The sequence below is a fragment of the Phyllobates terribilis genome, unplaced genomic scaffold (genome assembly GCF_046119375.1).
Source record: "Phyllobates terribilis strain yellow unplaced genomic scaffold, ASM4611937v1 Scaffold_8__6_contigs__length_399053987, whole genome shotgun sequence".
Lineage (NCBI taxonomy): Eukaryota > Metazoa > Chordata > Amphibia > Anura > Dendrobatidae > Phyllobates > Phyllobates terribilis.
The window spans coordinates 344,389,744-344,405,927 of NW_027362768.1; the positions used below are offsets into that span (position 1 = coordinate 344,389,744).

At 42.6% G+C, this 16,184-nt stretch overlaps 1 protein-coding gene and 2 non-coding genes across 3 annotated transcripts in view; all 3 read right to left on the bottom strand.

The window, feature by feature from the left end:
- Nucleotides 1-16,184, bottom strand: part of FRMD4B (FERM domain containing 4B) — a 257,085-nt gene that overhangs the window by 190,230 nt on the left and 50,671 nt on the right. The gene's annotated exons all lie outside the window — the stretch shown is intronic.
- On the bottom strand, nucleotides 10,244-10,316 carry TRNAR-CCG (transfer RNA arginine (anticodon CCG)). The gene has a single exon. It is a non-coding gene; the product is annotated as a tRNA-Arg (tRNA).
- On the bottom strand, nucleotides 14,812-14,884 carry TRNAR-CCG (transfer RNA arginine (anticodon CCG)). The gene has a single exon. It is a non-coding gene; the product is annotated as a tRNA-Arg (tRNA).

The window sequence follows — 16,184 nt, forward strand, 5'->3', positions numbered from 1 at the left end:
AGCCTTTCATTCTCAGGATTCTTTCCCCTTTTACTACAAAGTCCTTGTTTATGGTAATCACAGAGCGGCAATTACTGCAGGTCACATCCTAACAATGGGGCACAGAAGTGTGAACGGAGTAGACACTGGCATAAACCTGTGTGCCAGATTAGGTAAAACATCTGAATATTTGCAGAAAATCACCCCATAAACAATGCGAACATTCACACCAAAACTAAATTGCCTCTTCAGAGAGGAAGAGGACTAGATCTCTAGTGCCACCTCTAGGTCATGTGACAAGGCTCGTTAGAGAGATAATATTGACTTTTAGGATTGCTACTTCCTATAGGTGGTGCTAGAGTTCTAGTTCTCTTCCTCTCTGAAGAGACAATTTGCATATTTCCCAGAGGAGAATTGCGGCTTAAAACTCTCCTCACCTTGGCAAGTCAGGCATGACATGTACCTCTCCGCAAGGAGAAACTTTACCCCTTGGTACACAAAATCAAGAAATTCAAATTTTATTCCCCGCTGCTCCCCTGAGTAATCCATTTTTTTTCTCTGCTTCACGGCTCCAGAGATATGGGCCTTTTTAATTTGTGCTAATTTGTATCTTTTTTTTTACTTAGGGGTGTGGCTCACAGTGTAGCATAACCTAAAGACACGCCCCTGAGGAATCTTTAAGCACCCGCTTAGTAAAGAACATAAAAATTAGCACTAAATAAAAAAGGCCCATATCTTTTGATATAGCACTAAACTATATACAGTCATATAACATATATTAATGATGTTATTATATGTTATATTAATTATATTGCCATAATATATATTAATTATAATATATTTATATAGTGTATATTAATGTAATTATTATTTTATAATGTATATCCATTACAATATTAATATATAGTGTATGTATATGTTGTTATATATGTTATTAAATATATATATATCATATATGAAACATACTATACTATATACATACTCTATATATATATACAGTACAGACCAAAAGTTTGGACACACCATCTGATTTAAAGATTTTTCTGTATTTTCATGACTATGAAAATTGTACATTCACACTGAAGGCATCAAAACTATGAATTAACACATGTGGAATTATATACTTAACAAAAAAGTGTGAAACAACTGAAAATATGTCTTATATTCAAGGTTCTTCAAAGTAGCCACCTTTTGCTTTGATGACTGCTTTGCACACTCTTGGCATTCTCTTGATGAGCTTCAAGAGGTAGTCACCTGAAATGGTCTTCCAACAATCTTGAAGGAGTTCCCAGAGATGCTTAGCACTTGTTGGCCCTTTTGCCTTCACTCTGCAGTCCAGCTCACCCCAAACCATCTCGATTGGGTTCAGGTCTGGTGACTGTGGAGGCCAGGTCATCAGGCGTAGCACCCCATCTCTCTCGTTCTTGGTCAAATAGCCCTTACACAGCCTGGAGGTGTGTTTGGGGTCATTGTCCTGTTGCAAAATAAATGATGGTCCAACTAAACGCAAACCGGATGGAATAGCATGCCGCTGCAAGATGCTGTGGAAGCCATGCTGGCTCAGTATGCCTTCAATTTTGAATAAATCCCCAACAGTGTCACCAGCAAAGCACCCCCACACCATCACACCTCCTCCTCCATGCTTCACGGTGGGAACCAGGCATATAGAGTCCATCCGTTCACCTTTTCTGCGTCGCACAAAGACACGGTGGTTGGAACCAAAGATCTCAAATTTGGACTCATCAGACCAAAGCACAGATTTCCACTGGTCTAATGTCCATTCCTTGTGTTCTTTAGCCCAAACAAGTCTCTTCTGCTTGTTGCCTGTCCTTAGCAGTGGTTTCCTAGCAGCTATTTTACCATGAAGGCCTGCTGCACAAAGTCTCCTCTTAACAGTTGTTGTAGAGATGTGTCTGCTGCTAGAACTCTGTGTGGCATTGACCTGGTCTCTAATCTGAGCTGCTGTTAACCTGCGATTTCTGAGGCTGGTGACTCGGTTAAACTTATCCTCAGAAGCAGAGGTGACTTTTGGTCTTCCTTTCCTGCGGCGGTCCTCATGTGAGCCAGCTTCTTTTTAGCGCTTGCTGGTTTTTGCAACTGCATTGGGGACAGCTTCAAAGTTTGCCCAATTTTTCGGACTGACTGACCTTCATTTCTTAAAGTAATGATGGCCACTCGTTTTTCTTTTCTTAGCTGCTTTTTTCTTGCCATAATACAAATTCTAACAGTCTATTCAGTAGGACTATCAGCTGTGTATCCACCTGACTTCTGCACAACACAACTGATGGTCCCAAACCCATTTATAAGGCAAGAAATTTCACTTATTAAACCTGTCAGGGCACACCTGTGAAGTGAAAGCCATTTCCGGTGACTACCTCTTGAAGCTCATCAAGAGAATGCCAAGAGTGTGCAAAGCAGTCATCAAAGCAAAAGGTGGCTACTCTGAAGAACCTAGAATATAAGACATATTTTCAGTTGTTTCACACTTTTTTGTTAAGTATATAATTCCACATGTGTTAATTCATAGTTTTGATGCCTTCAGTGTGAATGTACAATTTTCAAAGTCATGAAAATACAGAAAAATCTTTAAATGAGAAGGTGTGTCCAAACTTTTGGTCTGTACTGTATATATATATATATATATATATATATATATATATATATACACCAGTATATCATCTATAAATGGTACTTTTTTGTATACTTATATATAGACATATATACTTTATTATACAGACATATATATATATTTTTTTATACTTATATATAGACATATATATTTATTTATTAATTTTACTCACTTATATAGCGCCATCATATTCCGCAGCGCTTTACAGACATCATCACTGTCCCCATTGGGGCCCACAATCTACATTCCCTATCAGTATGTCTGTGGAGTGTGGGAGGAAACCGGAGAACCCGGAGGAAACCCACACAAACACGGAGAGAACATACAAACTCCTTGCAGATGTTGTCCTTGGTGGAATTTGAACTCAGGACCCCAGCGCTGCAAGGCTGCAGTGCTAACCACTATATATACTTTTTATACTTATAAAGACATATATATACTTTTTTATTCAGACATATATATACTTTTTATATTTATATACACATATATAAGTATATATAACATATATAGTATACTCTTTTATACTTTTTTGCTGTATGCAATTATTTTTATATCTCAACAAATGCAACATAAAATCGACCCAGATGTATAGTTATATATATCTATAATATAACGGGAGATGCGCGTCTCTGTCTGAAGCCTCTATAGACTGTGCAAGCGCGACACGCCTGCGCAGTCTGGCTCCAGACTGAAGAACGCATCGAGCCGTTACAGGTAAGAGGAGTGTATGGCGCCGGAGATCATGGTATGTGTAGACACTGAACACATACCGCGATCTCCGGCGCCATACTTACATACTTACCTTACCGGGAGGAGAGCTGCCGCGGCGCCTCTCTTCGCCGGAGACCGGGGCAGGAGTGAGGCGTCGGAATCGGCGCATAGCGCTATCCGGCGCCATTTTACTTAAGACACATTTGTCTTCAGCAAAATGGTGCCGGACAGCGCGGTATGGGCATGCGCGTACTCCGGCGCCACACTCCTCCCCCGGCCTCCAGCATAACAGGACACCGCAGCGCTGGAGCACAGGGAAGAAAGGTGAGTATAAGTGTTTATTTTTTTGTATGTGTGCAGGGGATGAGGGGGCCACACATACCAGGATTGGGGGGTGAGGGGGCCACACATACCAGGATTGGGGGGTGAGGGGACCATGCATACCAGGACTGGGGGATGAGGGGTACCATACACATCAGGATTGGGGGATGAGGGGTACCGTGCATACCAAGATTGGGGGATGAGGGATACCATACATACCAGGATTGGGGGGTGAGGGGACCATGCATACCAGAATTGGGGGGTGAGGGGACCATGCATACCAGGATTGGGGGATGAGGGGTACCATGCATACCAAGATTGGGGATGAGGGGTACCACACATACCAGCATTGGGGGGGTGAGGGGACCATACATACCAGGATTCGGGGGTGAGGGGACCATGCATACCAGGATTGGGGGGTTAGGGGACCATGCATAGTAGGATTGGGGGGTGAGGGGACCATGCATACCAGGATTGGGGGGTGAGGTGTGCCATGCATACCAAAATAGGGATGAGGGTACCACACATACCAGGATAGGGATGGGGTACCATGCATACCAGGATAGGGATGAGGGGTGCCATGCATACCAGGATGAGAGATGGGGTGCCATACATACCAGGATGGGGATGAGGGGTACCATGCATACCAGGATAAGGGATGGGGTGCCATGTATACCAGGATAGGGATGAAGGGTGCCATGCATACCAGGATGAGGGATGGGGTATTATGCATACCAGGATAGGGATGAGGGGTACCATACATACCAGGATTGGAATGCGGGGTACCATGCATACCAGGATGAGGGATGGGGTATTATGCATACCAGGATAGGGATGAGGGGTACCATACATACCAGGATTGGAATGCGGGGTACCATGCATACCAGGATGAGGGGTATCATGCATACCAAAATAGGGATGAGGGGTACCATGCATACCAGGATAGGGATGAGGGAGCCATACATACCAGGATGAACGATTGGGTGCCATGCATACCAGGTTTCTGGGATGAGGAGGCCATACATACCAGAATTGGGATGAGGGGTGAAATGTATAACAGGATGAGGGATGGGGTGCCATGCATACCAGGATTGGGGATTAGGGGTGCCATGCATACCAGGATTGGGGATGAGGGGTGCCATGCATAGCAGGATTGGGGATGAGGGGTACCATGCATAGCAGGATAGGGATGTGGGGGGGCCATGCATACCAGGATTTGGATGAGGGGCCATGCATACCAGGATAGGGATGAGAGGTACCATGCATACCAGGTTAATCATAGAATCATAGAATGGTAGAGTTGGAAGGGACCTTCTGGGTCATCTGGTCCAACCCCCTGCTCAAAGCAGGATTCACTAGATCATCTCAGACAGATGTCTGTCCAGCCTCTGTTTGAAGACGTCCATTGAAGGGGAACTCACCACCTCTCGTGGCAGCCTGTTCCACTCATTAATCACCCTGTCAAAAAGTTTTTTCTAATATCTAATCTGTGTCTCCTCCCATTTAGTTTCATCCCATTGCTTCTAGTCTTTCCTTGTGCAAATGAGAATAAAGATGATCCTTCTACAATGTGACAGCCCTTGACATATTTGTAGACAGCTATTAAGTCTCCTCTCAGTCTTCTTTTTTGCAAGCTAAACATTCCCAAATCCTGCAACCGTTCCTCATAGGACATGGTTTGCAGACCAGTCACCATTCTGGTCGCTCTTCTCTGAACTTGCTCCAGTTTGTCTATGTCTTTTTTAAAATGTGGTGCCCAAAACTGTACACAGTATTCCAGATGAGGTCTAACCAAAGAGGAGTAAAGACCGATAATGACTTCACGTGATCTAGACTGTATGCTTCTGTTAATACATCCCAGAATTGTATTTGCCTTTTTTACTGCTGCATCACACTGTTGACTCATGTTCAGTCTATGATCTATTAGTATACCTAAGTCTTTTTCACATGTACTGTTGCTTAGCTCTATTCCTCCCATTCTGTATATGCTTTTTTCATTTTTATTGCCCAGATGTAGTACTTTGCATTTTTCCCTGTTAAAAACCATTCTGTTGGTTGCTGCCCACTGCTCCAGTTTATTTAGGTCTTTTTGAATCCTCTCTCTCTCTTCTCTAGTATTAGCTATCCCTCCTAGCTTTGTGTCATCAGCAAATTTAATCAGCTTACCCTCAATTCCTTCATCTAAATCATTGATAAAGATGTTGAACAATACAGGTCCCAGGACGGAGCCCTGTGGTACCCCACTTGAGACATTCATCCAGCTGGATGTGAAGCCATTTACAACCACCCTTTGAGTCCGATCACTAAGCCAGTTATGAATCCACCTAACAGTTGCCTGGTCCATTGCATACTTGGTCATTTTTTCAATAAGGATGGTGTGAGATACTTTGTCAAATGCTTTGCTGAAGTCAAGATATACTATATCTACAGCATTTCCCTGATCCACCCAGTCAGTGATTCTGTCATAGAAGGAAATTAAGTTAGTCTGACATGACTTGTTAGTTACAAACCCATGCTGACTCTGGTTAATCACTTCATTCTTATCCATGTACTTACATACATGTTGTTTAATAATTTGTTCAAAGATCTTTCCTGGTATAGAAGTCAGACTCACCGGCCTATAGTTCCCTGGGTCCACCTTCTTCCCCTTTTTGAAGATAGGAACAACATTTGCTCTTCTCCAGTCTTCTGGGACTTCTCCTGTTCTCCAAGAATTTTCAAAGATTATGGAGAGTGGTTCTAAAATTTCTTCTACGATCTCCTTCAGTACTCTGGGGTGTAATTCATCTGGACTTCTCCTGTTCTCCAAGAATTTTCAAAGATTATGGAGAGTGGTTCTAAAATTTCTTCTACGATCTCCTTCAGTACTCTGGGGTGTAATTCATCTGGACCTGGAGACTTGAACTCATTTATGTTAGCTAAATATTCCCTCACAATCTTTCTGTTTACAGATAACTTGGATTCCTCTATTCCTTTAAAAGGACAGTGAAGATCAGTTGATGTTACATTTTCTTTCTGAGAGAAAACAGATGCAAAATAGGAATTAAAAAGTTCGGCCTTCTCAACATCCTCTCTTACCATTTCTCCATTTTCATCCTGTAAAAATCCTATAGCATCTTTGACTTTTCTTTTACTTTTGACATACCCCCAAAATCCTTTTTTATTGCTTTTGACATCTCTTGCAAGACTTAATTCATTGTCAGCTTTAGCTAACCTGATACGTGCCCTACAGGATCTGCAGACTGCATTATAATCTTCTTTAGATATGCCTCCCTCTTTCCATTTAATAAACATTTCTTTCTTTCTTTTTAGCATGTGTTTAAGTTCTGTGTTCATCCATCCTGGTTTCCTTAAATGCTTCCCATTCTTCCTACTTTTCGGGATTGTTAACGATTGTGCTTTGAGAATCTCATTTTTAAAAATTTCCCATCCTTCCTGGACATTTTTGTCCTTAAGGACATCCAGCCATTGGATCCCTCCTATTCTCTTTCTGAGTCTCTTAAAATCTGCCTTTCTAAAATCTAACCTTGAAGTTTGAGTCTTCACATGTCTTCCTCCTCTAGTTATCCAAAATTCTATAATAGCATGATCGCTGCCTCCTAGGGTCCCAGCCACCTTTAACTCCTCAACCATTTCCTCCCTGTTTATAAGGATTAGATCCAAAGTAGCAGATCCCCTTGTTTTCTCCCCTACCTTTTGGAAGATAAAGTTGTCAGCAAGAGAGGATAAGAATTTGCTTGACCTGTTAGTTTTACTTGAGAGAGATTCCCAACAAATGTCTGGATAGTTGAAATCTCCCATGACCACTACGCCATATTTTTTGGAGAACTTGGTCATTTGATACATAAAGAGTTCATCCATATCTTCAGCTTGCCCAGGTGGCCTGTAGTAAATGCCTACAATGGTGTCCTTTCCGTTGTTCTCTCCTTGTATTCTTACCCAAACAGTTTCCACAGAACTCCCAGTCTCTGAAGCTTCAATCTCTGTGCAGATATACGCTTTTCTAACATACAATGCAACACCTCCTCCTCGTTTATCAAGTCTGTTTCTTGCAAATAAGTTGTATCCTTTTAGCCTTTTATTCCAATCATGTGTATCGTCCCACCAAGTTTCAGTGATTCCAATGACATCATATTCCTTTTCCTGCATTAGTAGTTCCAATTCTCCTTGTTTGTTGCCCATGCTTTGTGCATTTGTATAAAAACATTTTAGTTTGTGATTGGTTTCTCTTCCTCCCATATTTTTATTATTTAGATTTTTTTGTCTTTGTTCTTCTTTTCCACTTCCAGTAGCAGAGATCTCAATAGTATTTGTCAGCTGTATGGCTTTTTCTGGCCTTTTGCTTCCCTTCCCACATTGTTCTAGTTTAAAGCTCTTCTGATGAGTGTAGCAAGGCGACTTCCAAATACATGTTTTCCAGTCTTCGTAAGGTGCACCCCATCTCTAGCAAGTAGTCCATCGTATAGGTAATTCATTCCGTGATCCAGAAATCCAAATCCTTGTTGACGGCACCATCGACGTAGCCAGTTGTTCACCTGTAGAATCTTATTCCACCTCATTGTTCCATGGCCATCCACTGGGAGGATGGATGAGAAGACCACCTGCGCTCCCAATTCTTTCACTTTCTTGCCTAAGTCTTCAAAGTCACTGCAGATGGTTTCCAGGTCCTTTCTTGTGGTGTCATTTGTCCCCACATGTATTAGCAGGAATGGGTAGTGATCTGTAGGTCTGAAGAGTCTTGATATCCTGTCAGACACATCTTTAATTTTTGCTCCTGGAAGACAGCACATTTCTCTTGAGGTTATGTCTGGTCTGCAGATAGAGGCCTCTGTTCCTCTTAACAGGGAATCCCCCATAACCACCACTCTCCGTTTTTTCTTCACAACATTCTTCTTTCTCCATCCAGGAGGATTCTGAGGGCTTACAAGGTTATTCATTGCTGGCAAAGTCTTATTTTGCTGTATTTCTTCATGGTTCTCCTGCGTGAGAGCCTGGTACTGGTTCCTGAGCAGTATGGGTGCTGACTGCCTCTCGATCCTCCTGCTTCTGTGGGTCACATGCTTCCATTCCTCGGTTTCGTCAGGTGCAGTTCGAATTTCTTCTCTTTCTGAATCATGAAGAGATAATTCTGCTCTGTCTAAGAACTCTTCACCTTCCTTAATGATTTTCAAGGTAGTTAACCTCTCTTCTAGATTTCGCAACTTTTCCTCCAACAGGGACACAAGCTTGCATTTCTGGCATGTGAAGTTTGGCTTTTCCACTGGCAAGTCTGTGAACATGTAGCAGGATATGCAGCTCACCAAATGGCTCCTGGACTCTTTCATGTTCTTATTGTTAATGTTCTGAAAACAGTGAAAAAAGCTTAAAAAAAAAGCTTCAAAATGCACGCGCCGGTAGGCGCGCGGTTTACCGATGTCCTCTTTTCAGCTCCAACAGCCAAAATCCAGGGTTCTTTGAGCTCGCGGAGACTCTTCACTTACCCCAAAATGCATTGGGAATATGCAAATTATCTCCTCAGGACTCCTCCCCTGGTTTTGGATGAGGGGTGGGGTGCCATGCATACCAGGATAGGGATGAGGGGTACTATCCATACCAGGATAGGGATGAGGGATGGGGTACCATGCATACCAGGATAGGATACCAGGACTCCTCCCCAGGTTGAGGATGAGGGGTGGGGTGCCATGCATACCAGGATAGGGATGAGGGGTACTATCCATACCAGGATAGGGATGAGGGATGGGGTACCATGCATACCAGGATAGGGATAAGGAGTGCCATGCATACCAGGATTGGGGGTGAGGGGTGCCATGCATTCAAGGATTTGGGATGAAGGGTGCCATGTATACCAGGATGGGGATGAGGGGTGCCATGCCTACCAGGATGGGGATGAGGGGTGCCATGCCTACCAGGATAGGGATGAGGGGTGCCATGCCTACCAGGATAGGGATGAGGGGTGCCATGCATACCAGGATAGGATGGTGGGGACAGGATGGGGGCAGCAGAAATACCAGGTGGGGGGCAGCAAATACCAGCATGGGAGATCATATGCCAATAACAATGCTCGCCACCCGGGCATAGAACGGGTTCAATAGCTAGTGTATATATATATATATACCAGGACTCCTCCCCAGGTTGAGGATGAGGGGTGGGGTGCCATGCATACCAGGATAGGGATGAGGGGTACTATCCATACCAGGATAGGGATGAGGGATGGGGTACCATGTATACCAGGATGGGGATGAGGGGTGCCATGCCTACCAGGATGGGGATGAGGGGTGCCATGCCTACCAGGATAGGGATGAGGGGTGCCATGCCTACCAGGATAGGGATGAGGGGTGCCATGCATACCAGGATAGGATGGTGGGGACAGGATGGGGGCAGCAGAAATACCAGGTGGGGGGCAGCAAATACCAGCATGGGAGATCATATGCCAATAACAATGCTCGCCACCCGGGCATAGAACGGGTTCAATAGCTAGTGTATATATATATATATATATATATATACCAGGACTCCTCCCCTGGTATATATATCACTTTTTTATAGTTTTATTGCTCTATATTTGCAATTATTTTCCTAAATCAATAGATGCAACACAAAAAACGACCCAGATGGGACTTGAACCCACAATCTACAGCTCCGGAGGCTGACACCTTATCCATTAGGCCACTGGGCCTCTGTACACTTCACTTTACAGCCTTTCAGTCTCTGGATTTGTGCCCTTTTCCTCTAAAGTCCTTGTTTATGGTAATCACAGAGCGGCAATTACTGCAGGTCACAGGTCACATCCTAACAATGGGGCACAGAAGTGTGGATGGAGCAGACAATGGCATAAACCCGTGTGGCAGATTAGGTAAAACATCTGCATATTTGCATAAATTACTGTGAAAATCACCCCATAAACAACATTTACCCCAAAATGCGAAATTTGAAGCAGATGCCGATCGCTGCATCCAAAACAGGAACAACAATGGGGACACTATGCGGCTCGGAAACAACATAATGGAGGCACAGATTATATCATCCAATTACTCCAGAGCTTCCTTTAAGCCTTGCACTTGGGATAACGCAATTTATCAGTTTTGCCCCAAGTCTTCCTTTAAAGAGGACCTGTCAACGGGTCAAAAGTGTCCATTTTTTGCTTCTCTTTTATTCCTGCTACTCCACTGAATAATCCATTTTTTTAATATTCCTATAAGGCTTCAGAGATATAAGCCTTTTTATCTGGTGTTAATTTTTATATATTTTTTTTTACCATGGGGGCGTAGCTCACAGGGTAATAATACAGAGCAGCCTAGAGACACGCCCCAGAGGAATCTGAAAGCACTGCTCCCTTACGAAAGGATATAAAAATTAGCACTAAATAAAAACACCAATTTCTCTGGATATAAGATCTGTATATACGATAAAGAAACAAGACAGAAGAAGACTCCACGCCTTCGAAATGTGATGCTGGAGATGGTTGTTATCAATACCATGGATGGCAAGAAGAACAAACAAATCAATTTTGGAACAAATCAAGCCAGACATGTCACTAGAAGCAAGGATCACCAAGCTACGACTTGTCTACTTTGGGCACATCATATGAAGACGGCAATCACTGGAGAAGGACACCATGGTCAGAAGAGTAGAAGGAACAAGACAAAGAGGAAGGCCAGCACCCCAATGGCTTGATACTATCAAGATAACGGTGGAGAAGACCCTGGTGGACCTATCTAGGCTGCACAAGATCGATCTTCCTCTTCCTACAGAGCGTTCATCCATTAAGTCACCATGGCTCAAGATCGAGCCGAAGGCTGTTAAAAAATATAGATATATCTCTGGATATGGCACTACACTATATACGCTCATCCAACACATGTTATCTATACCCTCAATCGCACATACTTAGATATCAGACACTATATACACCCCACATTATATACAGTGGCATGTAAAAGTTTGGGCACCTCTGGTCAAAATTCCTGTCATTGTGAACAGTTAAGCAAGTTGAAGATGAAATGATCTCTAAAAGGCCTAAAGTTACAGATGACACATTTCCTTTGTATTTTAGGCAAAAAAAATAAATTATATATTGTATATTTTTTCAGCTCAAACATTTTAAAAATTACAAAAAGGAAGTTGGGCTGATGCAAAAGTTTGGGCACACTGCATGGTTGATACGTAGTAGCGCCCCCTTTTGAAAGTATCACAGCTTGTAAACACATTTTGTAGCTGGACAAGAATCTTTCACTTTTTGTTTGAGGGATTTTCATCCATTCTTCCTTGGAGAATTCTTCCAGTTCTGTGAGATTCCTGGTTCGTCTTGCATTCTCTGCTATTCTGAGGTCTGGCCACAGATTTTCACTGATGTTCAGATCAGGGGACTATGAGGGCCATTGAAAAACCTTCAGCTTGCGTCTTTTGAAGTCGTCTATTGTGGATTTTGACGTGTCTTTAGGATCATTATCTATTTGTAGAAGCTATCCTCTTTAACATCAGCTTTTTTTACAGATGGTGTTATGTTTGCATCAAGAATTTGTTGAAATTTCATTGAATCCATTCTTCCCTCTACCCGTGAGATATTCCCGTGCCATTGGCTGCAACACAACCCCAAAGTGTGATTGATCCACCCTCATGCTTAATGGTTGGCGAGATGTTCTTTTCCTGAAATTCTGCGCCCTTTTTACTCCACACATACCTTTGATCATTGTGGCCAAAAAGTTATATTTTATCCAGATTGGTCCACAAGACTTGTTCACAAAATGCATCAGGCTTGTTTAGATGTTCTTTTGCATACTTCTGACGCTGAATTTTATGGTGAGGACGCAGGAAAGGTTTTCTTCCAATGACTCTTCCATGTAGGCCATATACATTGGGTGCGGAAAGTATTCAGACCCCTTTAAATTTTTCACTCTTTGTTTCATTGCAGCCATTTGGTAAATTCTAAAAAGTTCATTCTTTTTCTCATTAAAGTACACTCTGCACCCCATCTTGACTGAAAAAACAGAAATGTAGAAATTTTTGCAAATTTATTAAAAAAGAAAAACTGAAATATCACATGGTCATAAGTATTCAGTCCCTTTGCTCAGACACTCATATTTAAGTCACATGCTGTCCCTTTCCTTGTGTTCCTCCTTGAGATGGTTCTACGCCTTCATTGGAGTCCAGCTGTGTTTAATTAAACTGATAGGACTTGATTTGGAAAGGCACACACCTGTCTATATAAGACCCCACAGCTCACAGTGCATGTCAGATCAAATGAGAATCATGAGCTCAAAGGAACTAACTGCCCAAGAGCTCAGAGACAGAATTGTGGCAAGAGCACAGATCTGGCCAAGGTTACAAAAGAATTTCTGCATTACTCAAGGTCCCTAAGAGCACAGTGGCCTCCATAATCCTTAAATGGAAGACGTTTGGGACCACCAGAAGTCTTCCTAGACCTGGCCATCCAGCCAAACTGAGCAATTGTGTGAGAAGAGCCTTGGTGAGAGAGGTAAAGTATAACCCCAAAATCACTGTGGCTGAGCTCCAGAGATGCAGTAGGTAGATGGGAGAAAGTTCCACAAAGTCAACTATCACTGCAGCCCTCCACCAGTCGGGCCTTTATGGCAGAGTGGCCCAACGGAAGCCTCTCCTCAGTGCAAGACATATGAAATCCCGCATAGAGTTTGCTCAAAAACACATGAAGGACTCCCAGACTATAAGAAATGAGATTCTCTGGTCTGATGAGACGAAGATAGAACTTTTTGGTGATAATTCTAAGCGGTATATGTGGCGAAAACCAGGCAATGTTCATCACCTGCCCAATACAATCCCAACAGTGAAACATGGTGGTGGCAACATCATGCTATGGGGGTGTTTTTCAGCTGCAGGGACAGGACGACTGGTTGCAATTGAACGAAACATGAATACGGCCAAGTACAGAGATATCCTGGATGAAAACCTCTTCCAGAGTGCTGTGGACCTCAGACTTGGCCACAGGTTCACCTTCCAAAAAGACAATGACCCTAAGCACAGCTAAAATAACAAAAGAGTGGCTTCAGAACAACTCTGTGACCATTCTTGACTGGCCCAGCCAGAACCCTGACCTAAACCCAATTGAGCATCTCTGGAGAGACCTGAAAATGGCTGTCCACCAACGTTCACCATACAACCTGACGGAACTGGAGAGGATCTGCAAGGAAGAATGGCAGAGGATCCCCAAATCCAGGTGTGAAAAACTTGTTGCATCATTCCCAAGAAGACTCATGGCTGTACTAGCTCAAAAGGGTGCTTCTACTCAATACTGAACAAAGGGTCTGAATACTTATGACCATGTGATATTTCAGTTTTTATTTTTTAATAAATTTGCAAAAATTTCTACATTTCAGTTTTTTTTCAGTCAAGATGGGGTGTAGAGTGTACTTTAATGAGAAAAAAATGAACTTTTTAGAATTTACCAAATGGCTGCAATGAAACAAAAAGTGAAAAATTTAAATGGGTCTGAATACTTTCCATACCCACTGTATGTGCAGGTGTCTCTGAACACAACAATTTACCACAACTCCAGAGTATGCTAAATCTTTCTGGAGGTCTTTTGCAGGGGCTCTGATTTGCCTCTCCAGGAATCCTAAGATGCTTGGTCTTCCAGACCTTATCTTGACCTCCACTGTTCCTGGTAATTGTCATTTCTTAATTACATTTCAAACTGAGGAAAGGGCAACTTGAAAACACTTTGCTATCTTCTTTTAGCCTTTTCCCGCTTTGTGGGCCTCCACCATTTTCAGAGTGCTCGGCAGCTGCTTAGAAGAACCCATGGCTGCTGATTTGGCACAAGGTTAGAGGAGGCTGGGCTTTAATAAAGCTGGGAAATTTTCATCACCTGGCCTTTCCTAACAATAATAGTGAACAAGCCATAACCCTAACAGGCTAATTAAGATTTGAAACCTTGGTCAAAGTTATCTGAGCACACAAATCATTTTCCTTTTTGCAATTTTTAAAATGTAAAAAATGACAATATTTTTTTTTTGCCTAAAATAAAAAGGAAATTTGCAATTTCTTTAGGCTTTTTAGAGATCATTTCATCTTCAACTTGCTTAACTGTTCACAGGAATTCCCACAGGAGTGATTACATGCCACTGTATAATCATATCCTTTTTTTGCTCTATATTTACAATTATTTTCTTATCTCAATAGATGCAACATAAAAGTGACCCAGATGGGACTTGAACCCACAATCTCCAGCTCCGGAGGCTGACGCCTTATCCATTAGGCCACTGGGCCTCTGCACACTTTACTTTACAGCCTTTCAGTCTCTGGATTTCTTCCTCTTTCGCTCTAAAGTCCGTGTTTATGGTAAATCACAGAGCGGCAATTACTGCAGGTCACATCCTAACAATGGGGCACAGAAGTGTGGATGGAGTAGACAATGGCATAAACCCGTGTGACAAATTAGGTAAAACATCCGAATATTTGCATAAGTTGCTGAGAAAATCATCCCATAAGCAATGCCAAAAATTTAAAAAAATTAGAAATTTGAAGCAGATGCCGATCGCTGCATCCAAAACAAGAACAACAATGAGGACACTATGCGGCTCGGACACAACATAATGGAGGCACAGATTATATCATCCAATTACTCCAGAGCCTTGTAAAGGAGCGGTCGTACCCGGAAAACTGAAATATTGCAATATAATGGTTCAACATCTAGTCTAAAAGAGCACTCCAGACGGCTAGGGCTGGACCAAAGGGGGCCCAGCACGACAAAGAACTCCAGACAGAGGACCCTTGTGTCCTGATCCAGCTTTTAAGCCTTGCGCTTGGGATAAAGTAGTGTATCAGTTTTGCCCCAAGTGTTCATTTAAAAGGACCTGTCAACAGGTCAAAAGTATCCAGTTTTTTATTCCTGTTGCTCCCCTGATTAATCCATTTTTTTAATTTGCCATACGGCTCAAGAGATATAAGCCTTTTTATCTGGTGTTGATTTTTATGTTTTTTACAAGGGGGCGTAGCTCGCAGGGTAATAATGCAGAGCAGCCTATAGACATGCCCCTGAGGAATCTGTAAGCACTGCTCCATTAGGAAAGGATATAAAAATTAGCACTAAATAAAAACATCCATATCTCTGGATAAAATATAAGATAAAGATATAAGATCTGGATATAAAATACAGAAACAATACAGAAGAATTGACGCCTTCGAAATGTGGTGCTGGACGCAAGGATCACCAAGCTACGACTTGCCTACTTTGGAGACATTCCTGTAGTTATTGACCAAGTTTGCACACACTGCAGCAGGAATTTTGGCCCACTCTTCCATACAGATCTTCTCCAGATCTTTCAGGTTTCGGGGCTATTGCTGGGCAACATTAAGTTTCTGCTCCTTCCAAAGATTTTCTATTTGGTTCAGGTCTGCAGACTGGCTATGCCACTCCTGGACCTTGAAATGCATTTTACGTAGCCACTCCTTTGTTGCCTTGGCTATGTGTTTTGGGTCATTGTCATACTGGAAGACCCAGCCACAACCCATCTTCAATGATCTTACTGAGGGAAGGAGGTTGTTGGCCAAAATTTTGCGATGCATG